At 39.3% G+C, this 22,126-nt stretch overlaps 1 pseudogene; it reads right to left on the reverse strand.

The window, feature by feature from the left end:
* Window positions 1-259: 259 nt before the first annotated feature.
* Window positions 260-22,126, reverse strand: part of LOC149228701 (glycosyltransferase family 92 protein At1g27200-like) — a 67,268-nt pseudogene continuing 45,401 nt past the window's right edge.

The following is a 22,126-nucleotide window of genomic DNA, read 5'->3' on the forward strand; positions in this document are numbered from 1 at the left end:
ATGTTTCTTGTCCAATCTAAAATTGATCCTTAATTATACTTTATGCTATGCTATATTTATATAACAAAATGAATTATAGCAAAGTATCCATTACATACATGATACTACATATAAAAATGAGCATCTAAGAAATTTTTTCAAATCAATTGTACCTTATACCTGAGACTTACAAACCACTCTTTTGCGTCTATGTTTATTAGGGTATTTGATCATTTTTGGTTTGTTATCGACAAAGGTTGGAAAGAAAAAGTCCATGAGCTCAGTCCCTAGAACTTTTTTTCTTATTATCTTGTCAGTTTTGTAAATAAGTTGCCACCCTTATAAAGAATTTGGCCTTGAATGTGTCCCAGACATGGTATTTGTAGTGATTTAACATTGCAAATCCTCTAGGAAGGTTCATGATAATAGCCCTATCTGAGATGAAAATGATGGACTACGTTTATCAAGCTTTGGTTCAATGCAGATAAAAGAATGATAGATTTATGCCTCTCTGTTTTATTCCTCCCGCAGGTGTAACCTGCTATGACACCTTCATCTAGGTGTTTCTTCAATCCAATTGGGCCAAAGCTATGACAATCAAATTTGATTTCTCTTATTTTGAATAAGCCTAGATATGCAGATGTTGCAATATTGATTATCCTTTCCATGAATGTAAGGGCTAGTTTGAGTAGAATATATTGGCATAGTCTCATTGTGAATATATTTTATAGGGTTCATAAATTCATCTACATCCATGAAAGCCACCCATTGACATTCTTGGCGAGCTTTCAATGCACAATGGGAGAATTCAACCTCTTGGGTTTTCATCGATGGCCACATATGTCTACTCACATTGAAATAACCCAAGGATTTTATCACTCCTATGTTGTCATCATTGTTATTATCATAAAGAAACCACCTTTGGACACCCACATAGTTATGGTACATGATTTATTCTCTAAGAAATGGAGCTTTATTCCAAAGCATTGTGCAAGCACAAACCTGATGGAGATGCCTAAGCATCTGCACAGGTTTGGAGCTCATCATGGATTTAACTTCAATCCTAGCTACAAATGAAAGTAAACCACTCTTAGATCTCCATACAGAAACCTTCAACCCTTAAATTTATTTTATTTCTAAGCCATTATGCTTCTCACATTTGATCACTTCTTGAGAAGCTACCAAAACCTTGGTCTTAAAATCCTTGTTGCCCAAATCCATGGTGTACTTCTTGAAATCTCTGGCATTAATCATATCGGTGTCTAAATTGGAACTAAAAACACAAAAAAGATTATTAGTATCAAAAATCTCACCTCTTCTCAAGTTCAATCCTTTGATGAAAATAATCACGATGTATGGTTCTACTGCTGCCTCATAAACAAGCATTCTCCATGCAAAAGTCTTTGGATACCTAGATTGTGAAGGGAAAAAAATTCTATTTTCCTTGAGTTTTATAGTTAAGTTTAATCCCTCTGTAGACTTTTTTTATGGAGGATGTGAGCACCTCACAATTTGAAAGTATTGTTGTTTCATATCCACATATATGTTAGGATTTTAGAGTCTCTCACCATACACACATTCAAACTCATCTTTCTACAAGGAAAAACACCCATCACATGCTTTCAAGAGCAGAAAAACATGATTTAGAAAAGTGACAAGGTCCTAGACCAAAAGAGACTTATCCTTGTCCACGACTAGTTCTTCAACTGCATTATTTCTAGGTAAGGGTTGAGAATGATGTGCTTGGATAACAAGCCTTCCAATCCTTCCTCTAGGTGGAGGGTACAAATATGCCACACAATGAATCCAAAACATCATAAATCTAAAACATTGCATATATCATTGATCATCAAAAATTGCAACCTCATTTTTCTTTCAAATAATATCTTTGAAAGTATGCTACAAGTCCTTGGTCAGTGAGGGAACAAAGGAAATACAATACCATTTGTTGTTGTATTAATGTAAAACTAAAACCCAACATAGGGATATAGCATTGTAATAAGTTTTCATGCAACATCTCATGCATAACTGCCACAAGCCAAAGACAACCCATGTTCCAACTGAAAGAGAGTTAGTTCTATCAACAGAAACAAAGCCTCGCTTGAGGTGGACTATAGACATTCATGAGAGATTCGTAAACATTGTCACTAAGCTTGAAGATCCAGATAGTAATTAGATTATCTTTCTTTAATTTATTCTACATTCATTGATTTGAATTCACTTAGAATGTATGTCATATAGGAGGAGTTGAATTTATAAAATTTTTGTTTTGTTTACTCTCTTTGTACATGAGGTATTTTTGTTTTTTTTAGTCTCTTTGTTCTCATTATAGAGGCCAGACCCAAGGCTGTGAGGACCTGCATACACAATGTCATCAAGCGTATCTATCTTAAACTAAACATATCCTTTCCTTATATGTTTTTCACTCAAGGCAGGGACGTGCTGCTCGACAACCCTCCTTGTTTAAATATGAGTCATAGCGTTATATTATGTGATTCTAGTTATATGTATTTGAATCACATTTATACATTGTAAACCACATTAATTTATATGTTTTTACCTCATCGATTATAAAATTAGGTATTATGGGTCCATTGTAATTCTATACACTCCAATAACACCACATTGTGGTACATATGAAATTTATTGACACATTGTAAATCAAAATTAAATTGTGCATATATATATATATATATATGTGTGTGTGTGTGTGTGTGTGTGTGTGTGTGTGTGTGTGTGTGACTTAGTTGATATGTATTTTACATTGGTATTCATATATTGCTCCTAATTAACTCAGTGAGGCTTGATCTAATTTTCTAATAATAACCATTTGGCACGATTAAACGTCAAAGTGAGACCTAGTTTGAGTTAACATACATACCAAGATGGTTACATCGAAATTAATATTTGTATTTAGCAAAATTTTCATGAATCATGGTCGAGCTGACATTAGCACCCGCATAAATGTTTTGTCTATATGTTAAGTTTTATATGAAAGGCCTTAGGTCGAATCCAACTTTCATATAGTCTATTCATTAATATCTAACCCATGAATGTCATAGAGAAAATACTATTATCTAGATCCAACCTAATGAATATGCAAGAATTGTTACTTGTGTCATAGAATGATACAACAACTCTTGTTATTAGTCTATTACAACACCCAGAGGAGAATAGTGCTAGTATCCCAATAAGGGTGTGTCATGTCATTAGCCATAGTAAGAAGTAAATTTGAATGAGATTAATGTAATTTTAATTAAATCCAATTCATTACTAGAAATATTAGTATGGATTACAGTAAAAAAATTTCCAGTTTAATTTGGCTTAGGTGATACTTAGAATATTTCTCGTGGTTATAGAAGTACATGAGTAAAGCATGCAATGATCATTTAGTGTTATAATTTCCTATCCTTTTCTTAGTCTATATTTTATATTTAAGAAAGAAAAGTCTAATATAGTTTATATAACTTCATTATAAAACTCGAATGAAACTATTCATTTTCCTCACATATGCATCATATTCAAGCGGGTAGTTCCATGTGGTTATGAGAGCATTGAGATCTAGATAAAGAAAATAAGGTATATAATAGTTAAATTAGCTCTTTTTTAATATACAAGTTTCAAAAGTAGTATTTACAATGGGATAATGCACCAACTTATTCGTTAATTATGACAAAACTCTAAGCTTACAATTTCTATATCCCATTCATGCCACACAGTCCTAACATTCATCTAATATGAAATATAAATTCTAATTCCTTCAACATAATTACAAGAACAACACTTACCATTAACAATGAACATGTCTGACAGATTATTCATCTTGATCATACAAAAAAATTAGCATTCATGCATAATTCACACAGTGGCATACATTAAATAATTTTCCATCATAAATAAACATACTCAACATTCATAAACAAAAGGGTGTAGGCCTTGTTACTTATCTATTTTATTTAACAAGAAACTGAAGGAGGGACTTCCGCTCTCCTCCCAATCTTAAATCAATTGCACAATGAACTCTTATGTAGTTGATCACCCTTGAGCCAAATCCAAGATATGAGGACATCGCAGGTGATTTATAGTAGATTTTATTCAACACTCTCAAGTAGGTTCACTATAGTCTTTTTTTTCCATGTTGATGGTACCAAAGGTCTTATGGGGCTCTCAAGTGCTAGATGGTTAACTAGAGTGGGGAAAGGCATTGTTCTTAGCAAGAGGTAATATGACTTTATATCATTTTATTCCTCTGCATATAATTGTGGTCGAGTGGGGGAACCACCCTAATTCCTTCATAGGGATACTTTGTCCTTTCAGACCTCAAGGAGAGAAAATGTTGATTTCTTTTTAGAATAAATTTTTTGATATTCTAGATTATCGGTTAAACATGTGTAAATAATTAATGTCAATCATCTTGGTAATTGAAACAAAAGGTAAATGGATGAGTTTTATCTTCAAATGGCTCACTAATTGAGGAGGTAATATTAGAGTGACTCCTTTATTTACGAGGTAAGCCTGAAAATAACTCATTGAATTTAGAAGTTATGCCTTTACAATAGTACTCCTGGACCATGTGGATATACACAATGGTTGCAAAGAAATGTTCTAGTTAGTTTATACTTTACTCAAAGTTATGATGGTATATTCACTAAATTAACTGACTCGAATTCTTCCCCCAAAGGGAATTGGCTAGTAAATTTGATATGAAGGTATCACAATAAAAAAATTACATTACTATTATTTTTCATCAACACTACCCAAATCATGTTGTAAGTTTGACTTCAATACTAGTAGCATGTAATATTTTTATCGTATTTAAAAAATTTCTCAACCATGTAACTCATAATGAATGTGGTTGTTATAGTAATTCTAGTTAGAACAAGGGTCAACTTTTCCCAGCTGTAGAGCATTCAGTAGTTGACTTAGCGGATAAGGTTTTGGTTTTTTCAGGGCAACAAGAAATACTCAGCAATTTTATCTCAAACCAAGGATTCATATTATGGTGTAGACAACACTTTTGTTAATTAAATTAATTTGTAAATGTTTGAATCATGATTGTCATTACACCAAAACCTACAGGTGTTAGTAAATGGACACATTTCCAGAGTTAACGGATCCCTGAGAGGCGGTCAAGCATATGTCACGAAACACATGGAGAGCACTGGATTATCCAATGCTGAACAATCTCCCCCCTAGCATGAGCTGGGAGTGATTCGAAATTGAGACCTTTGGCTATGGTACCTCTTCTTGGAATCACAATTTTTGTTACACCAAAACACACAAGTGTTAGTAAATGGATGCATTGCCATAGTGAACGAATCCTCGAGAGGTGGTTAAGAACATGTCATGAAACACATGGGGAGCATTAGATTATCTAATTCCCAATAGTAAATAATTAATATCAAATTTTAATTATGATTTTGGCCCATTCTATTTATTTCCACATTCGTGCGCTTGTCATTGCTACATTTAAAATACTAGGGGTAAACAAGGGGATGTTACATTATTGGCTTGTAGGACCCATTTTAGGGGCAAGTCCCACTCTATTAATTTGGGGTCCAAAAACTTCTAGAGCCTATTTGAGGCATAAATCACCATTTTTGTGATATCAAGTTTCTTTGGTGTTTTTATGGCAAGTTATAGGATCTTGGAATTGGCATTAAAAAAAATTCTTAAACACAAGCCATAGTGCATGAGTACAATAATTATCCATTGGATGATCGAAAGGAGATATTTCAAAGCTCAAATCACAAGTCATTGATTTCTCTCACAACACGGTCATCCTCATGATGGCTCTAGAGAACAAGTTTATATATTTTGGTGATTTTGGTAGATCTAACTCAAAAATTAAATCAAATTAGAAATCTAGAGATAAAAAAGGATGCTTGGAAAAGTAGTTGAAATGGATTGGTTTCTTCTGAACCTCTATTTAAATTTGTAGTGAAAGTGGAAATGAAATCCTACAAATATGAGATAGATATTATTAAGTTGAGGTTACGAAGGATGAGGGTTAGGGTTTCTGAAATATTTTAGGTTTAGGGCTACAAAGTTGAGAGGCATGCGACCTGGTTAAAGCCTTGATTTCTACACCCCTCTGCTACTTCTAGTCATAACTATGTATGAAGATAAATTAGACTACTTTAACAAATGAACTATAGGAGTTTACATTTAGGCTACAACACAAGCCCCACTCTCCAACCCATCCTTTGCATGTGTTATATCAAAACATCCTTTTTCACCATAAATATGGGGTTCTCCTCTGTCTATCACAAGTGCAAAGGACATTACTATGTAGCGGGTCTCAATGGGAGGTCCATATTTGATCATGATGTCAAGTGCTCCTTCTAATGTGCCTCCCTTGTCAATGTCTCCTCCTAAAACCCCCCTTTAGGCATATTTTCCTCCTCTCATTCCTCATGGTGTAGCCTTATCCCTATGTTCCCCACTAGATTTTCCAAACCTTTGTTCTTTTTTTGTGCTACTTAGCTATCCCTCTTTATAATATTCTGCCAAAATTCCTCCTCCCAAATCACCTTTTGGTTTCCTAAACAAACTTCTCACTCCATAAATATTTATTGGAGGTGGTTTGTAGCCTAGGCCCACAAGAAACCCAGTCCCTCTAGTTTATCTATCTTACAAACAAACAAAGGAATGGATGAAATAAAATATATAGGAGCATGTGTTGGTACTTGGGAAGGATGTTCACTTAAACGATATCTACAAGATTAAAAAATATATAGTGGTGGGACTTTTTTCTAGTAAGCGCATGTTTACGATGGTTCTTAAGAAATGGACAAAACATAACTTCCTCTAACAGTTGGGTTATATCCTAAAACGCATAATTTTAGCTAAGGGATGGATGGGTTGGGTCATGGCCTCTTAGTAAGATGGATAAAAAAAATTAGATGGAAGATGTTTTTGGGCCACCTAAGCACACTTCACTAAACATTGGTCAATAAACTTTGACATGTGCTCCAAAAAAATGGACATTACTCAATTTGGGTTCAACTTCCTGGATTAGCCCTCATATTCTGGTTGGAGGTTGTATTCAAGGAGGTTGGAAATACCTTAGGTTTTTATTATGTTTCTGATATTTCTTATCATCAAACTTGATACATTGGGCTATCTTGCATTCTAGTTTGATTAAATCTCAAGACATGTCTCCCAAGCTCCTTCTCCATTAGTACTAGTGACATCATCCATCATCAAAGCATCAATTATGAAGGAATCCCCTTCAAATGTGTGCATTTCCATACTCATGGTCATCTCAGCAAGGATTTCCCCTTGAGAAAATCCTTTAAACATTAGGTTTGAAAGCATTTTCTCTTCTTTATGTTTCCTCCTCAACCTCCTAATTCTCACTTCTTGGTGGAACTCCCACAGAAGGATCATGGTCAGTAAAGTAATGTGGCTTTGATAATGAATTCTCCCCCTAATACACTTCTAAAGGTTTCATTAATTTAGGATTCAATGCTTGGACCTCTATCACTCAATCATCTAATATAAGGGATAAGGATCAACTCTTTGGTTCATCTACCATTATTGTTCCATGTTTGGAAGGCCAACCCTCCTCAATTATGTTGAGAGTCTCTTCCTTACATCTATCATATTTGTTTATTAGTTCTATTGTGGTGAGCAATTTGGCTTCTAAAATTTACTCTCCTCATGTTGTTGAGCTTATTAAACCTCTTACCAATCTCACCTCACCATGTTTAGCTCTCATGTTCTCCATTCCCCGCTCTTCTCCTTCTCTCCCCTCTTCTAGTCCCCTACCCTCTTCCTCTCTACTATCCCTTGACTCCATGACTCCTCCCCTTCAGGCCCCTTCTTTTCATTGCCTTATAACATTTATTCATTTGGGAACCTTCCCTCTCCTCAGTATTGAGAATCCTTGGATATTCTATCTTGTTCATAGTGCTAGACCCACCAACATGTCAAGGGATCTCCACAGTAAGAAGTCCCAATTGGACCTCAGAGCATTTGGTGTAGGAGTCCCAGAAGTGGATCGTACGGTAATGCCTTGACTGCGATTTCACAAAGAGGCAAGTAAGATAACTCTATTGGTAGCAAGGTTGTGACATATGCAGTAAGCCAAGGAAGGTGCTTGAGAGGTTCTAACACACGAGCGTTGAGATGAGTGCGCCCCCTGGAAACCTATGATAGCATAGCGTTAATAAGGGAATACATGAGCAAGGATGTATCACAACATGGAAGGCAAGTTAGCTAGAAATCCAAAGTGATGGTTAAACCAATAGCACATTTTAGAAAGATTCATACATACATACACAAAAATAGCTATACATGCATGTATAAGTAAACAAATACATATATCATTTAGAGTAAACAGATAGTTGAAATAAAATACAACATATGCATGAAACGTGTTGGCTATTATTGTATTAAGAATTTTAAGTTCCAGTCATACAATACATCCATGTCCAACCACTAGTTCTGATACGTTACATCGACAACTGCCTACTCCTCCAAGGAGATTTACTAGCTATGCGCAGCGGAGAAGCCAAGGCTCATTACAAAACTGCCCAAGCTCTCTCTAAGATAGTCCTATTGGAATCTTGGCTAAACAAAAGCCTTTATAATTAGTTATGAGGGATTATTTATAGCAAAGGGTGGGGTGACCCTTGACATTCCTCTTTGTGATAATTCATCTACCCTCATGACTCTTCATCTACTCTATGATTGTTACATCCAACTAACGACACTTGAACTTACACTTGACAATACGTTCCATTAAAATGCACATGTACCCATGTGAGACAAAAATGGCTTGAGCAAGGCATGCAAGACATCACTATGACTCCAACAACCATGGGAATTCCAACTCTTCAACATCCTCACAATGATCAATAGTAGCGAACTCGTGCCAATATCAGTAGTCCATGATGGTGTTTGTGTACTACAAGGTGACATATTTCTGGAACCTGACTCTTGCTTCCATAGCATTTGGGTACACTACTTGGGCTCCTCTATCCAACTCATCTAAAAGCATGTGCATCATTGTCTTCAACGCGGTCAGACCAGCAACATACTTGTGCATGGTGTCTGCACTAATTGACAAGTCTAGGCTCATGGTTATGCGCATTAACTCGTCAAAGTACAAGTTAAGCTCTATTCGGACTTGTTCCTTTATCTTCACTTGGGTGAGAGTCCCAATAGATGGGATCACATATGCGTGCACCAAAACATCCACACTCTTGAATACACATGCATGGGAAGCTTGTAGAAGTGATGAGTTGCGGGAGCTCTTCATAGTTCCGGATTTGACGCCGGATGCATGCCTTCAACTCGACCACTCTGGGCTTCATCATCTTAGGCAATTGAAGTGAGGCTCTCTTGTATCTCATCTTCCATGTTTGCATGTAATCAACAACAACATGCACATTTGACAAGATACGTGCTCTTTTAGCACATCGTTGCTGCCATCCATTGAGATGGACGACTACCTTATGCACAATGTCAAATTTGGAATACAACGCCCACATAACTATGTCAAGGACAATACTTCATCTAGTATTTCCTTCCTCAATTCTGCTCAGGAAAACATTGTCACCAACTCTCCTCCTTGCTTGGTTGTCTATAGCTCCTTAGCCATTTGCTCATTCTCAGCTATCAGAAAGCGGACACTTGAGCCTATGGCTTCGGCATATGCTCTAGTAGCATCGGCCAATGTTGTTGGATGTTTGTGCATGTCAGAAACAATCACTCATTCCTCACACGACACATGAGATATATGATCTTTTGGAGTTGACACTCTGCAGGATTGCGCAACTCTATGTTGAGACTCGTCAAATGAGATATTGTGCATCTCTCCTTCCAGCTAATCTCCAAGGATCTAGTGTCTCCTTGGTCACTTGGGACTTGCTCATATTTTGGATGTGTTGAAGCTGATGGGTCAACCTCTTGGTGGTGAGGCATCAGGTCGATGTCCTGCTCTAAATCCCTCCATGTTTGTATCCATCTATTCAAGCGCTCACTCTATCTCCTGAGCAAAGTCCTGCTCTTGCAATGGTTCACCCTGTTTGCCTGATGCTAGCTATTTTGATGATTCGACTACCTGTACGGACATTGTTTCATCCATCTACACATGTTACACCCCCTGTTGTACCTATTTTTTTTGTGCTTCCCTCTCATGTTTGCACAGCTCCTATTCCTTTCTGAGTTTCTCCTTCAACTCATGGAACTCCTTCTCCATTTCCTCCATTCTCTGTTTCTCTCTCTGCCTTTATGTGTTTCTCTTGTCGCATTGTTGCCTCTTTGCATCTATGGCCATAGCTGCTTTCTCCACAAGTGGATCTACTCAGAACTTGCAGCTTTTCTCTTCCTCCATGCGATCGAGAATCTTCCTCTTCACCTTGTCACGCACCGGTATGTTCACCTTTATTGTTGTTGCTGCTTCTGGTGCTCTCTGGGATGTTTCTTCGCTAACCATTCCACAGTGAAGCTAACTGGTTCATTGAGTCTAGAGGAGTTGTAACAATGTCTCCATGGGTCCTCCTCTGCCCAATGACATGCCCCATGGATCCAGTTTAACTGTACTCTCCTGCAGTGATCTTTCACAAGACAATGCAGGTCATATGATTTGTAACTTTGGAGGTTGAATGGATACTTCTTCATCTGCTATGCTTTGGCATCTACATGTTTGAAACTTCGAATCTTGTATAACCCGATGCATAGCAGAAGAGCAAACCAAGGTGCTTTCTTCTTCTAGTGCAGCCTAGCTGTCAATCCTATCGAGATGTGATATGCTACTTCCTGCATGACAAGTACGTCCAAGGAAAACTTCGGTAGAACATGCGGAGGCTTCTCCGTGTTGTACATCCATATGAAGGTGTTGGACGGTGAGGCATACCAATCAACTATGTCTATTAGTGCCTCCATTGTTGCCTTTGACATGCAGGGTGGATCCTGTTTGAATATCATCTTGTAAATCAAGGTAACAAAATGATGGGAAAGCCGTGTGATAACTCCTTTGAAGTTTCATTCCAACAACATCTTACAATAAGTGTTCACATCAGTCTCCATTGGTGACCATGCCCACTTCAAGCCCAAGAACTCCTATCCAGCACATACTGCATCCAAGATGTAGGCGGACATGTAGATTTCTACTTGCATACGTTTGGGTGGTTGTCGAGCTCTTATTACTTGTTCCTTCAGCTAATGATCCAACATGCCGGACTAGTTGCATAAATTTCCTTCTCTGGTCAGTTGGTCCAACCCGACCACCCAACTCTATGGGAAGGTTTCCATGATTTCTTAGCCATATAGTCGACATGCAAACATGACCAAGTATTGATATGCCTCCACAGTATCTTCGTCTTGTAGATTTGGTTGGGTGTCAACCTGAATCTAGTCAGATCCTTTACCCAATTCTTCAGAATGTCTCTGGAGTTGGAATTGCTGTTGGGTAAGCTGAAGGGGGTCTCCATGATAGTCACGGGCTTTGACATCTGATACATCTCATCATAATCCTGTGCCCTGGATTTTGCAATTTTCATCCCGCTGACACTGCTCAAGGTCATTGTGTCGAGATCAGTGTGCGAGACAATCCAGTGTATCATGTCCGCGCATGGGAACGCATGGTATCTGCATGTAATCCTATACAAGCTGGACTTGTGGATGTTTACGTACACCTAGTGGTCTTCGAGGTCTTCCCAAAATTTGCTTGCAAATGCATCATTTACCTCTTTCCATTTCAGCTAGATGTCCTTGTCTAGAATCAACTTGGTATCTTCATAGAACGATAGACTTGTAGAAACTCGCTCAACTGCTGCTCCAGTTGCACTTCCGTCAGAGTCCTTTGATCCTACTCTCTTGGAAGCCATTGATCCTGAACTGTTAAGAGACGGATGAACACTTGATAGATCTAGAGACAAAGAGACGTGCATGGCAAGAAATCTGTCAGGGAAAACCAAAGCGAATTCGGGAACGACATAACACATACTTGGGGATTAACTAGCGAGGATTGTGAAAGTTATTCTGGGAGACTAGGAGATTGGTTGCTAGACTTGCAAAAAAGTAGTCTAGGTTGTCTGGGAGGCATGACTCACTATTGGAATTGTGCAATGCACAATCCAGGCTGACTGCTAACTGTTGGAATTGTGCAATGCGCAATTTTAGCTGGCAATGGTTACAATCTTAGTGACTGCATTGCGCAATTTTTTGGGCCAGCAGTCATTATCCCTTAGAATTGCACAAACTAGGCCTGGAGGATAGTTACTAGGTAGAAATGCACATTTCCTAAGGGGAAGACAAAGCCTTCCCTCTCAGGATTGCGCAATGTTGTCTTAGTGAGGTAGAGTTTGGGCCAAGGCTGCCCAAACCTGCAGATGGGTAACTAAAAGAAAATGTGAAAGTGAATGTACGATGATACTAAGTGTAAGTAGAAGCAAATGATCATGCATGCAAATAGTGAATGAAAGAATCAGAAAATAGAACAATGTGCCTGTGGGTGAAGCGAGTCGCCAAATCGGTGACCACTCGTGCAAACTAGTTTTAGGCATGCGACAATAGTGAGATACTAACGAAAAGTGAAACTATACTAGTACAGGTTAGTATGCATGAAAATGATATCAAACGTTCAAATAAATCAAGCAAACAACACTCACATAAGTGAAAACACAAAAAGCGAAAGTTTTTTTGCAAAATACAAGTTGAGACCACTTACCCGTGAATAGCTAAGTTGGATGTGTCGAAGAGTCCTGTATGTGCTGTGGGATGTGAGAGCTCCAAGATCGATGTGAATAAATGAGATCCGAAGCATTGAATAAATAAGTTTGAAGCTCATGACATGCATGCCACAAATATAGGAAAGAGTGACACTTGGAGGAAATATTCTAAATTGATCTTTGCATGTAACCTCTAGCTGCTAAAAATAGCTCATTGAATCAAGGGATGCTTTTTGCATGTTTCCTTTTTCTATTCCAGGAAAAGGTAGCCCATGCATGCAAGTCAAGTTTCCTTGGTCCTGGGTGGAACTAGTCAACCCAAATACACATGCAAGAGCCTGCTCAACTACTGGGAAAAATGCACACTTCTGGAAGGGAGATGAGCTGGCTACCCAGGAGATTTGCACAATTTCTGGGGAGAGCAGATTATATCTGCCTAGAATTACACAATTCCTAGGCTGAGCAGCCCTGCTGCGAGGAATTGCACAATTTTCTGGATGAAGCTTACTAGCAGATTTGCACAATTCTGGAGCCCAGCAGGCTGCCAAACAGAATTGCGCAATTTCTTGAGGGAGTTGCTCAGACTGCAGCTAGACCAAGTCTGTAGAAGTAACTTGTGAGGAGAATGCAACAAGATTTGATATACATGCTATCTTTCTACAAGAAAATCATTGAAGCTTGTGTACTTGACAATGCAATACATGCTGTTGTGAAAGGTTGGTAGGGAGGTTCCAAAACAAAGCTAAGGCAAAATTTTGGAGGGTGGTTGTAGCCACTACAACACTTGGAGACACACTGGTATAACTCTAGTTCTCTGAATGGACCTTGCTCATGAAAAACAAGTCTAACACCTCCAGAAGTATTTTTTAGTTCTTAGTTCATCTTGGTTTCACACTAGCCTAATTGTAAGATGTAGCATCTACTAAGTTGTTGGTCGATTGACACACATTCCAAGCCAATGAAACACAATTTTTTCAATTGGGGTTGAGGGGTATATTGGTGCACAAGAGGTATAGTTTTCAGAATCTTAGTTTCATCTCTGGTGTTGCTCCGCTACTATAAGGCCTGGACAGTACCTCGGTAGAGTCACACAATAACATATGCATCGCTCTCATGCTAGTGAGCCTGGTCAGTATCCTGGTGGAGTTACTTGCATCACCTATCTATGTAGGAAGCCTTTCTCTTCTTTCGCCTTATTCATTTTTCATTTTTGAATTTTTTCACCTTTTTATTTTTTTATTATTTTCTCATAACTGTGCATAACACTTATTCATTTCAGAGGCAGAAGATGGATCCCAACTTATTGAGAGAAGAAGAGGGTGTTCCTTCATAGAAGTAGTTTATTATATACCTCTAATGTTCTTGTCAATCTTTCCTCCTCACCTTACTCTACTTGACTGAGATGACAAGGGTTAACGCAAAAAAAACCGATTAGAGTAGGTGACACTAGTTAGCTTGCAAGCATTGTGTTTTCGCCATGGTTCACTTCGAACAGTACATATTTTCCATCGATGTATCATGGAATAAAAGTAGAAAGTTCTTCATACAGAGGCAGGATGACAGATAACCAAGTAGTGATAGTTGCACAAAGCCTCTTGTATTTTACCCAGCTTGCTTCAAGAGTCAAACATGGTTTAATGTGAAACTAACATATGAACAAAACAAGAAAACAAAAAATAAAGCAAAGCATAAGTAGTATCAAATGAGAAAGCAAAGTAAGAAAACAAGCAGGCACAAAAACAAGTAAAGCAAGTAAGAAAACAAGCATGCATGCAAACAAACTGAAAGAAAACACTACTCCTACTCCTATGCTAACGGTGCATGGGCCTGATCACGTGAATTGATATTTCCAATGCAGCCACTGGCACATTGGTTGACCCATGTTGGTGAAGGCTTGGCTGTGAGCAACACAATTGTGTGAACCAATAGACAAGAAAGATATAAAAATGAAGGCAAACACACTCCATGTTTAAAAGTGTCCACGAGACATAAGTGAGTGCAAGTGCATGACATGTGGTCTGTGGACATTTCATGGTGATGTGCAACACTGCAAGCAACTTTGAAGTATATGCATACTCTTGACTGTGACATGCAAGCAAATGAAGGAAACAAAGACAACTTGCATAGCACACATGTGCTTACAATGTAAGATTCCTCCAATGCATGAGCGATGGGATCGTGCAATTCGAGTGGAGGAAGCATGATCTGTGTGTGTGATTGATCTTCAATGCATACAGATGAGTGATGAGGAGCCTCAGGTAATTGAACAATTTCCTGATTGAAAGTGAAGCCAACCTCAAGAGAGTGAGGGCTTGACATAACCATCAACTCGGGCTGAAGTGCCTCGAAAGTCTTAGGTGTTTCAACTTCATTGTCAGATAAATCATCATAAACCAGTGGCTTCAAAAAATCAATTGTGATAGAATCATGATCATGATCGAATATGGAAGTAAATGGATCACAATAGCCACAATCATAAAAATCAAAGATTTCATCGACATCCTCATGATCTGATGAATCAAACAGAGGGGTAGATGAGAAGCGAACAAATTCATCCTCTATGTTTCCAGAAAAAGCAGATGAAAGATAAAGTGGATTTTCAATGAATAACTCATCCTCTCCACTGCAAGATGATGGATTGACATCCGATGTGTCCTGCAAGTGATCAATTATGGGTGAATCCATAGATGAAGATACACATGTGAAACGATGGATGGTAGGTTCACCAAAGATGTCAAGAAAAAATGGAGCAGGCTTGGATAGAAGGGATTCATCCTTCGCCAAGTGTTGATGCTCAAGCTCCCAATCATACTCTTCATGAATGACAACACATGTTGGTTGTAAAACACTAACTCCATCGATGGCTTGATCCTCGTTCACAACAAGTGTAGAGTCCGGAATGGAAGAACACAAGACAATATCATCTGGAGGATTAGCTGAGTACAAAGATGGAGGTTGTGGAACAAAATGAATATGACAACTCAATAGACTCACAACCAAATATGTGAAAAAATTGAGCGGAGTGATTTTGGGAGGATGAAATAGCTGAGAAGATCTGTGAGCATGGTCTCCCGCATCACTCTGCAGTGGTGGAGTTGTTTTATGAGGGGACGCCAGACAGTCACTTGTGACAGTGACCATATCCATCTATGATTACGCAGCTCCATCACTGAAGAACACAGAGTGAGGCTTGAGTTCAAACTTCTTCTTGGGATGAGCATATTTCTTAAGACAGTACTTGAATTGGTCCCAAATATAGAAAAATTTCATCTGGCTCTTCGGAGCTTGAAACTGAAAATCATGGAAGCACTGCCAAAAATCCATAGGTGATTCATGTGGAGCATTCTGTTGTTGTAATAGTTTTTGTTCAAGATGCTCTGGATCAAAATGATAGAAAGTCCTCAATGATATCATAGAAGTGCTAAAGTGAGTGGACGCTGTCAATCGGTAGGCTGCACAACCACTGATGTGGAGATTCGCGAAGTGTCTATGCAAGCAGCAAATTGACTTGTTCATTAGAATATACATCTTCCTCATGAAGCATGGAAAGAAAGTCATGCAAGAACTCAGGCCAGGCCACTTCGCCTTCACCATCATATGTGTATGTGGACAAGAGATCAAAAAACTCCCTCGTGATGGTGATAGATTCGGCATGTGAAAAACATTGTGGAGGGAGGAGAGTGCAAGACTCCATGATAGATATGCAAAAGTTCAAAATAGGATGAGAGGACATAGCTTGTCATCTCGCCATCCTAGCACCAGAAATGTTGACGGTGTTGGACCCATTGACATGTCAGGGGATCTCCCCAGTATGAAGTCCCAATTAGACCTTAGACCGTTTAGTGTAGGAGTCCCAGCAGTGGGTTGTATGGTAATGCCTTGACCGTGATTTTGCACAGAGGAAAGTAAGCTAACTCTGTTGGTAGCAAGGGTGTGACATATGCAGTAAGCCAAGGAAGGTGCATGAGAGGTTTTAACACATGGGGGTTGAGATAGCACGGAATTAAGAAGGGAACCCGGAAGCAAGGATGCATCACAACATGGAAAGCACGTCAGTTAGTAATCCAAAGTGATGGTTAAACCAACAACACATTTCAGAAATATTCATACATACATACACAGAAATAGATATACATGCATGTGTAAGCAAACAAATACATATATCATTTAGAGTAAACAGATAGCTAAAATACAATACAACATATGCAAGAAACGTTTTGGCTCTTATTATATTAAGAAGTGTAAGTTCCAGTCATACAATACATCCTTGTCAAACCACTAGTTTCGACAGCATAATGTTACAGCCACAACCGCCTGCTCCTCCAAATAGATGTACTAGCTCTGCACAGTGGAGAAGCCAAGGCTCATTACAATACTATCCAATATCTCTCTAAGATAGTCCTATAAAAAGCTTGGCTAACCAAAATCCTTTACAATGAGTTATAAGGGACTATTTATAGAAAAGGGTGGGGTGACCCTTGACATTCCCCTTTGTGACAGTTCATCTATCCTCATGACTCTTCATCTACTCTATGACTATTACATCCAACTATCAACACTTGAACTTACACTTGACAAGACGTTACATTACAATGCACATGTACCCATGTGAGACAAAAATGGCTTGAGAAAGCCATGAAAGACATCACTATGACTCGGACAACCATGGGAAGTCCAACTCTTCAACATCCTCATGATGATCAATAGTAGCGAACTGATGCCAAGATCGGTAGTCCGTGTACCCCAAGGTGACATATTTTTAGAACCTGAATCTTGCCTCCATAGCATCTAGGTACACTACTCGGGCTCCTCTGTCCAACTCATCTGAAAGCATGTGCATCATTGTCTTCAATGTGGCTGGACCAACAACATACTTGTGCATGGTGTCTGCATTGATCAACAAGTCTGGGATGGTGGCTATTTGCATCAACTCGTCAAAGTATGAGTCAAGATTTAATAAGACCTGTGCCTTTGTCTTTGCCTGGGTGAGAGTCCCAACAGATGGGATCGCATGTGCATGCACCACAACATCCATACTCTTGAATACGCGTGGATGGGAAGCCTTTAGACTAGTGATGAACTTGGGAGCTCTTCATAGTTCCGAATCTAACTCTGGATGTGTGCCTTCAGCTCGACTGCTTTGGGCTTCATCATCTTGGGCAAGTGAAGTGGGGATCCCTTGTATCTCATCGTCCATGTTTTCATGTAATCAATAGCAACATGCATGTTTGACAAGATATGTGCTCTTCTAGCACATCGCTACTACCATACGTTGAGATGGACGACTGCCTTGTGCATGGTATCAAACTTGGAATACAATGCCCACATAACTGTGTCAGGGGATAATACTTCATTTAGTATTTCCCTCTTCAGTTCTACTTAGGCAGATGATATCACCAACTCTCCTCCTTGCTTGGTCGTTTGTAGCTCCTTAGGCATTCGCTCATTCTCCGCTATTAGAAAGTGGACACTTGAGCTAGTGGCTTCAAAATGTGTTGTAGTAGCATCGACCAAGGCTGCTAGATGTTTGTACACATCAAACATGATCACTCATTTCTCATATTGTGTAGGAGATGTATGATCTTCCAGAGTTGACACTCTGTGGGATTTCACAACTCTATGTTGAGACTCATCGAATGAGATGTTGTGCATTGCTCCTTCTAGTGGATCTCCAAGTATCTCAATGTCTCCTTGGTCACTTGGGACTTGCTCATCTTCTGGATGCACTGAAGCTAGTGGGTCGACCTCTTGGTGGTGAGGCATGAGGTCGATGTCTTGATCTAACACTTGCTGCCCCATGTTTGTATCCATTTTTTCAAGCACTCACTCTATCTCTTGAGCAAAGTCCTACTCTTATGATGGTTCACCCTATTTTCCTGATGCCAGCTATTTTGATCTGTCCACTGCCTATAAGAGTGTTGTTTCATCCGTTTACACATGTTTCACCCCTTGCTGTACATGTTGTTGATGTGATTCCCTCTCCTATTTGTGCAACTCCTATTCCTTTCGGAGTTGCTCCTTCAACTCATGCAACTCCTTCTCTGTTTCCTCCATTCTCTATTTCTCTCTCTGCCTTTGTGTGTTTCACTTGTCACATTGTTTCCTCTTTTCCTCTATGTCCATAGCTTCTTTCTCCACAAGTGGATCTACTCGAAACTTGCAGCTTTGCTCTTCCTCCATGCGATAGAAAATCTTCCTCTTGCCCTTGTCGCACACTAGTATGTTCACCTCTACTGTTACTGTTGCTTCTAGTGCTCTTTGGGATGCTGCTTCACGTTGCTTCACGTTGCTTCACTAACCATTCTATAGTAAAGCCAATGGGTTCATTGATTCTGGAGGAGTTGTAACTATATCTCCATGGGTCCTCCTCTACCCAATGACATGCCCCATGGATCCAGTTGAACTCTACTCTCGTGCAATGATCTTTCACAAGACAATGCGGGTCATATAGATTGTAATGTCGTAGGTAGAATGGATACTTCTTCATCTGCTATACTTCGGCATTCACATGCTTGAAACTATAGATCTCGTATAACCTGATGCACAACGGAAGAGTAGGCTAAGGTGCCTTCTTCTTCCAGTGCAGGCTAGCTGTTAACCCTGCCAAGATGTGATATGCTACTTCTTGCATGACGAGTACGTCCAAGGCAAACTTCGATAGAACATGCAAAGGCTTCTCTACATTGTACATACGTATGAAGGTGTCAAATGGTGAGGCATACCAATCAGCTATGTCTATTAGTGCCTCCATTGTTGCCTTCAACATGCAAGGTGGATCTTGTTCGAATATCATCTTGTAAACCGGGGTGACAAAATGATCAGGCAAGCATGTGATAACTCCTCTAAAGCTGCATTCAAACAACAACTTACAATAAGTGTTCACAGCAGTCTTCACTAGTGACCATGCCCACTTCAAGCTATGGAACTCCTGTCGGGCACAAACTACACCCAAGACATAGGCAGACATGTAGACTTCAGCTTCCATACCTTTGGAAGGTTTTCGAGCCCTTGTTACTTGTTCCTTCAGTGGATGAGCCAACATGCTAGACCAGTTGCATACTTTTCCTTCTCTTGCTAGTTGGTCCACCACGACAACCCATCTTTGTGGGAAGGTTTCCATGCTTTCTTGGCCATACCATTGACATGAAAAGATGACCAAGTATTGATACACCTTCCATAGTATCTTTGTCTTCTAGATCTAGTTGGGTGTCATCCTGAATCTAGCCGGCTCCTTTACCCAGTTCTTCATAATGTCTCTAGAGTTGGCATTGTTGCTGGGTAGGCTAAAGGGAGTATCCATGATAGTCATGGTCTCTGACATCTAATACATCTCATCATAATCCTGTGCCCTGAAGTTTGCATTATTTTTCCTACTGACACTACTCAAGTTCATCATCTCGGGATCAGTGTGTGAGACGATCCAGTGTATCATGTATGCGCATGGGAACGTGGGGTATCTACATGCAATCTAGTACAAGCCAGACTTGTAGATGTTCACATACACCTGGCAGTCTTTGAGGTCTTCCCAAAATTTGCCTACAAATGCATCATTGATCTCTTTCCATTTCATCTTGATGTCCTTTTCTAGAATCATCTTGGTATCTTCATAGATCGGTAGACTTGCGGACACTTGCTCAACTACTGCTCCACTTGCACTTTCATCAGTGTCCTTTGATCCTTCTCTCTTAGAGGCCATTGATCCTAAACTATTAAGAGGTGGACAAACACCTTCTATAACTAGAGACAAAGTGACATGCATGGCAAGAAATCTGTCAGCGAAAACCAAAGAAAATTTGTGAATGACATAACACATACCTCGAGATTGATTGGCAAGGATTGAACAATTTTTTCTAGGAGGATAGGACACTGGCTACCAGAATTGCGCAAAAGTAATCTGGGTTGTCTGGGAGGCATAAATGGCTACTAGAATTGTGCAATCCATGATCCAAGTTGACTGCTGGAATTACGCAATGCGCAATTTTAGCTGGCAATGGTTGCAGGCTTAGTGACTGCATTGCGCAATTTTCTGGGCCAACAATCACTGTCCGTTAGAAATGTGCAAAGGACTAGAGGATGGTTACTGGACAGAAATGTACATTTCTTGATGGGAGGATAGAGCCTTCCCTCTCAGGATTGTGCAATGTTGTCTTGGTGAGGCAGAGTCCAAGCCAAGGCTTCCCAGACCCGCCGACGGGCAACTAAAAGAAAATGTGAAAGTGAATGCATGGGGATACTAATTGTAAGCAGAAGCAAATGATCATGCAAGAAAAAAGTGAATGAAATATTCAAAACATGGAACGACATGCATGTGGGTGAAGCGAGTCACTGAATCAACAACTATTCGTGCAAAACAGTTTCATGCATGCAACAACTGTGAGATACTAACAAAAAATGAAACGATGCTAGTACAAGCTAATATGAATGAAAATGACATCAAGCATTCAAATAAATCAAGCAAACAACACTCACATAAGCGAAAACACAAAAAGTGACAGAAATTTTGCAAAAGACAAGTTGAGACCACTTACCTGTGAATAGCTGAGCTGGATGTGTCAAAGAGTCCTGGATGGTTGTGGGATGTGAGAGATCCAAGATCAATGTGAAGAAATGAACTTTGAAGCATCGAATAAATAAGTTTGAAGCTCATGACATGCATGCCACAAATCTAGGAAAGAGTGACACTTGGAGGAAAGATTCTGAAATGATCTTTGCATGTAACCTCGAGGTGCTAAAAATAGCTCCCTAAATCAAGGGATGATTTTTGCATGTTTCCTTTTTCTATTCTTAGAAAAATCATCCCATGCATGCAAGTCAAGTTTCCTTGGTCTCAGGAGGAACTGGTCAACCCAACTACGCATGCAAGAGCCTGCTCAACTGCTGGGAAAAAATGTTCATTTCTAGAAGGGAGCTGGGATGGCTACCCAGAATATTTGCACAATTTATGGGTAGAGCAACTGGCTTCTACTCAGGATTGTGCAATTCTTGGGTTGAGTAGCCCTGTTGGGAGGAATTACTCAATTTTATGGATGAAGCTTGACTGGAAGATTTGTGCAATTCTGGAGCTGAGTAGGCTACCAGACAAAATTGCACAATTTCTAGAGGGAAGGTAGATTTCCCTCCAAAATTGTACAATTTCTTGAGGGAGATGCTCAGCCTACAACTGGACCAAGTTCGGAGAAACAACCTGTGAGGGGAATGCAACAAGATTTGATAGACAAGTTGTCTTTTTGCAACAAAATCACTGAATCTTATGTACTTGATGAAGCAGGACATGCTGCTATGAAAGGTTGGTAGGGAGGCTCCAAAACAAAGCTAAGGCAAAATTTTGGAGGGTGGTTGTAGCCACTACAACATATCCTTAAACCAGGAAGGATGTTTTTTGTTTTTTCCTAACTCCTCTCATCAAAAGTCCTCTAGAAACATAAAATTGTTCTTGTTAAAAGCATAGACTTAAGCTACAAATG

Source organism: Pinus tabuliformis, chromosome J (assembly GCF_031772625.1).
Source record: "Pinus tabuliformis cultivar Carrire ecotype Pingquan chromosome J, CPIR1, whole genome shotgun sequence".
NCBI classification, from domain to species: Eukaryota; Viridiplantae; Streptophyta; class Pinopsida; order Pinales; family Pinaceae; genus Pinus; species Pinus tabuliformis.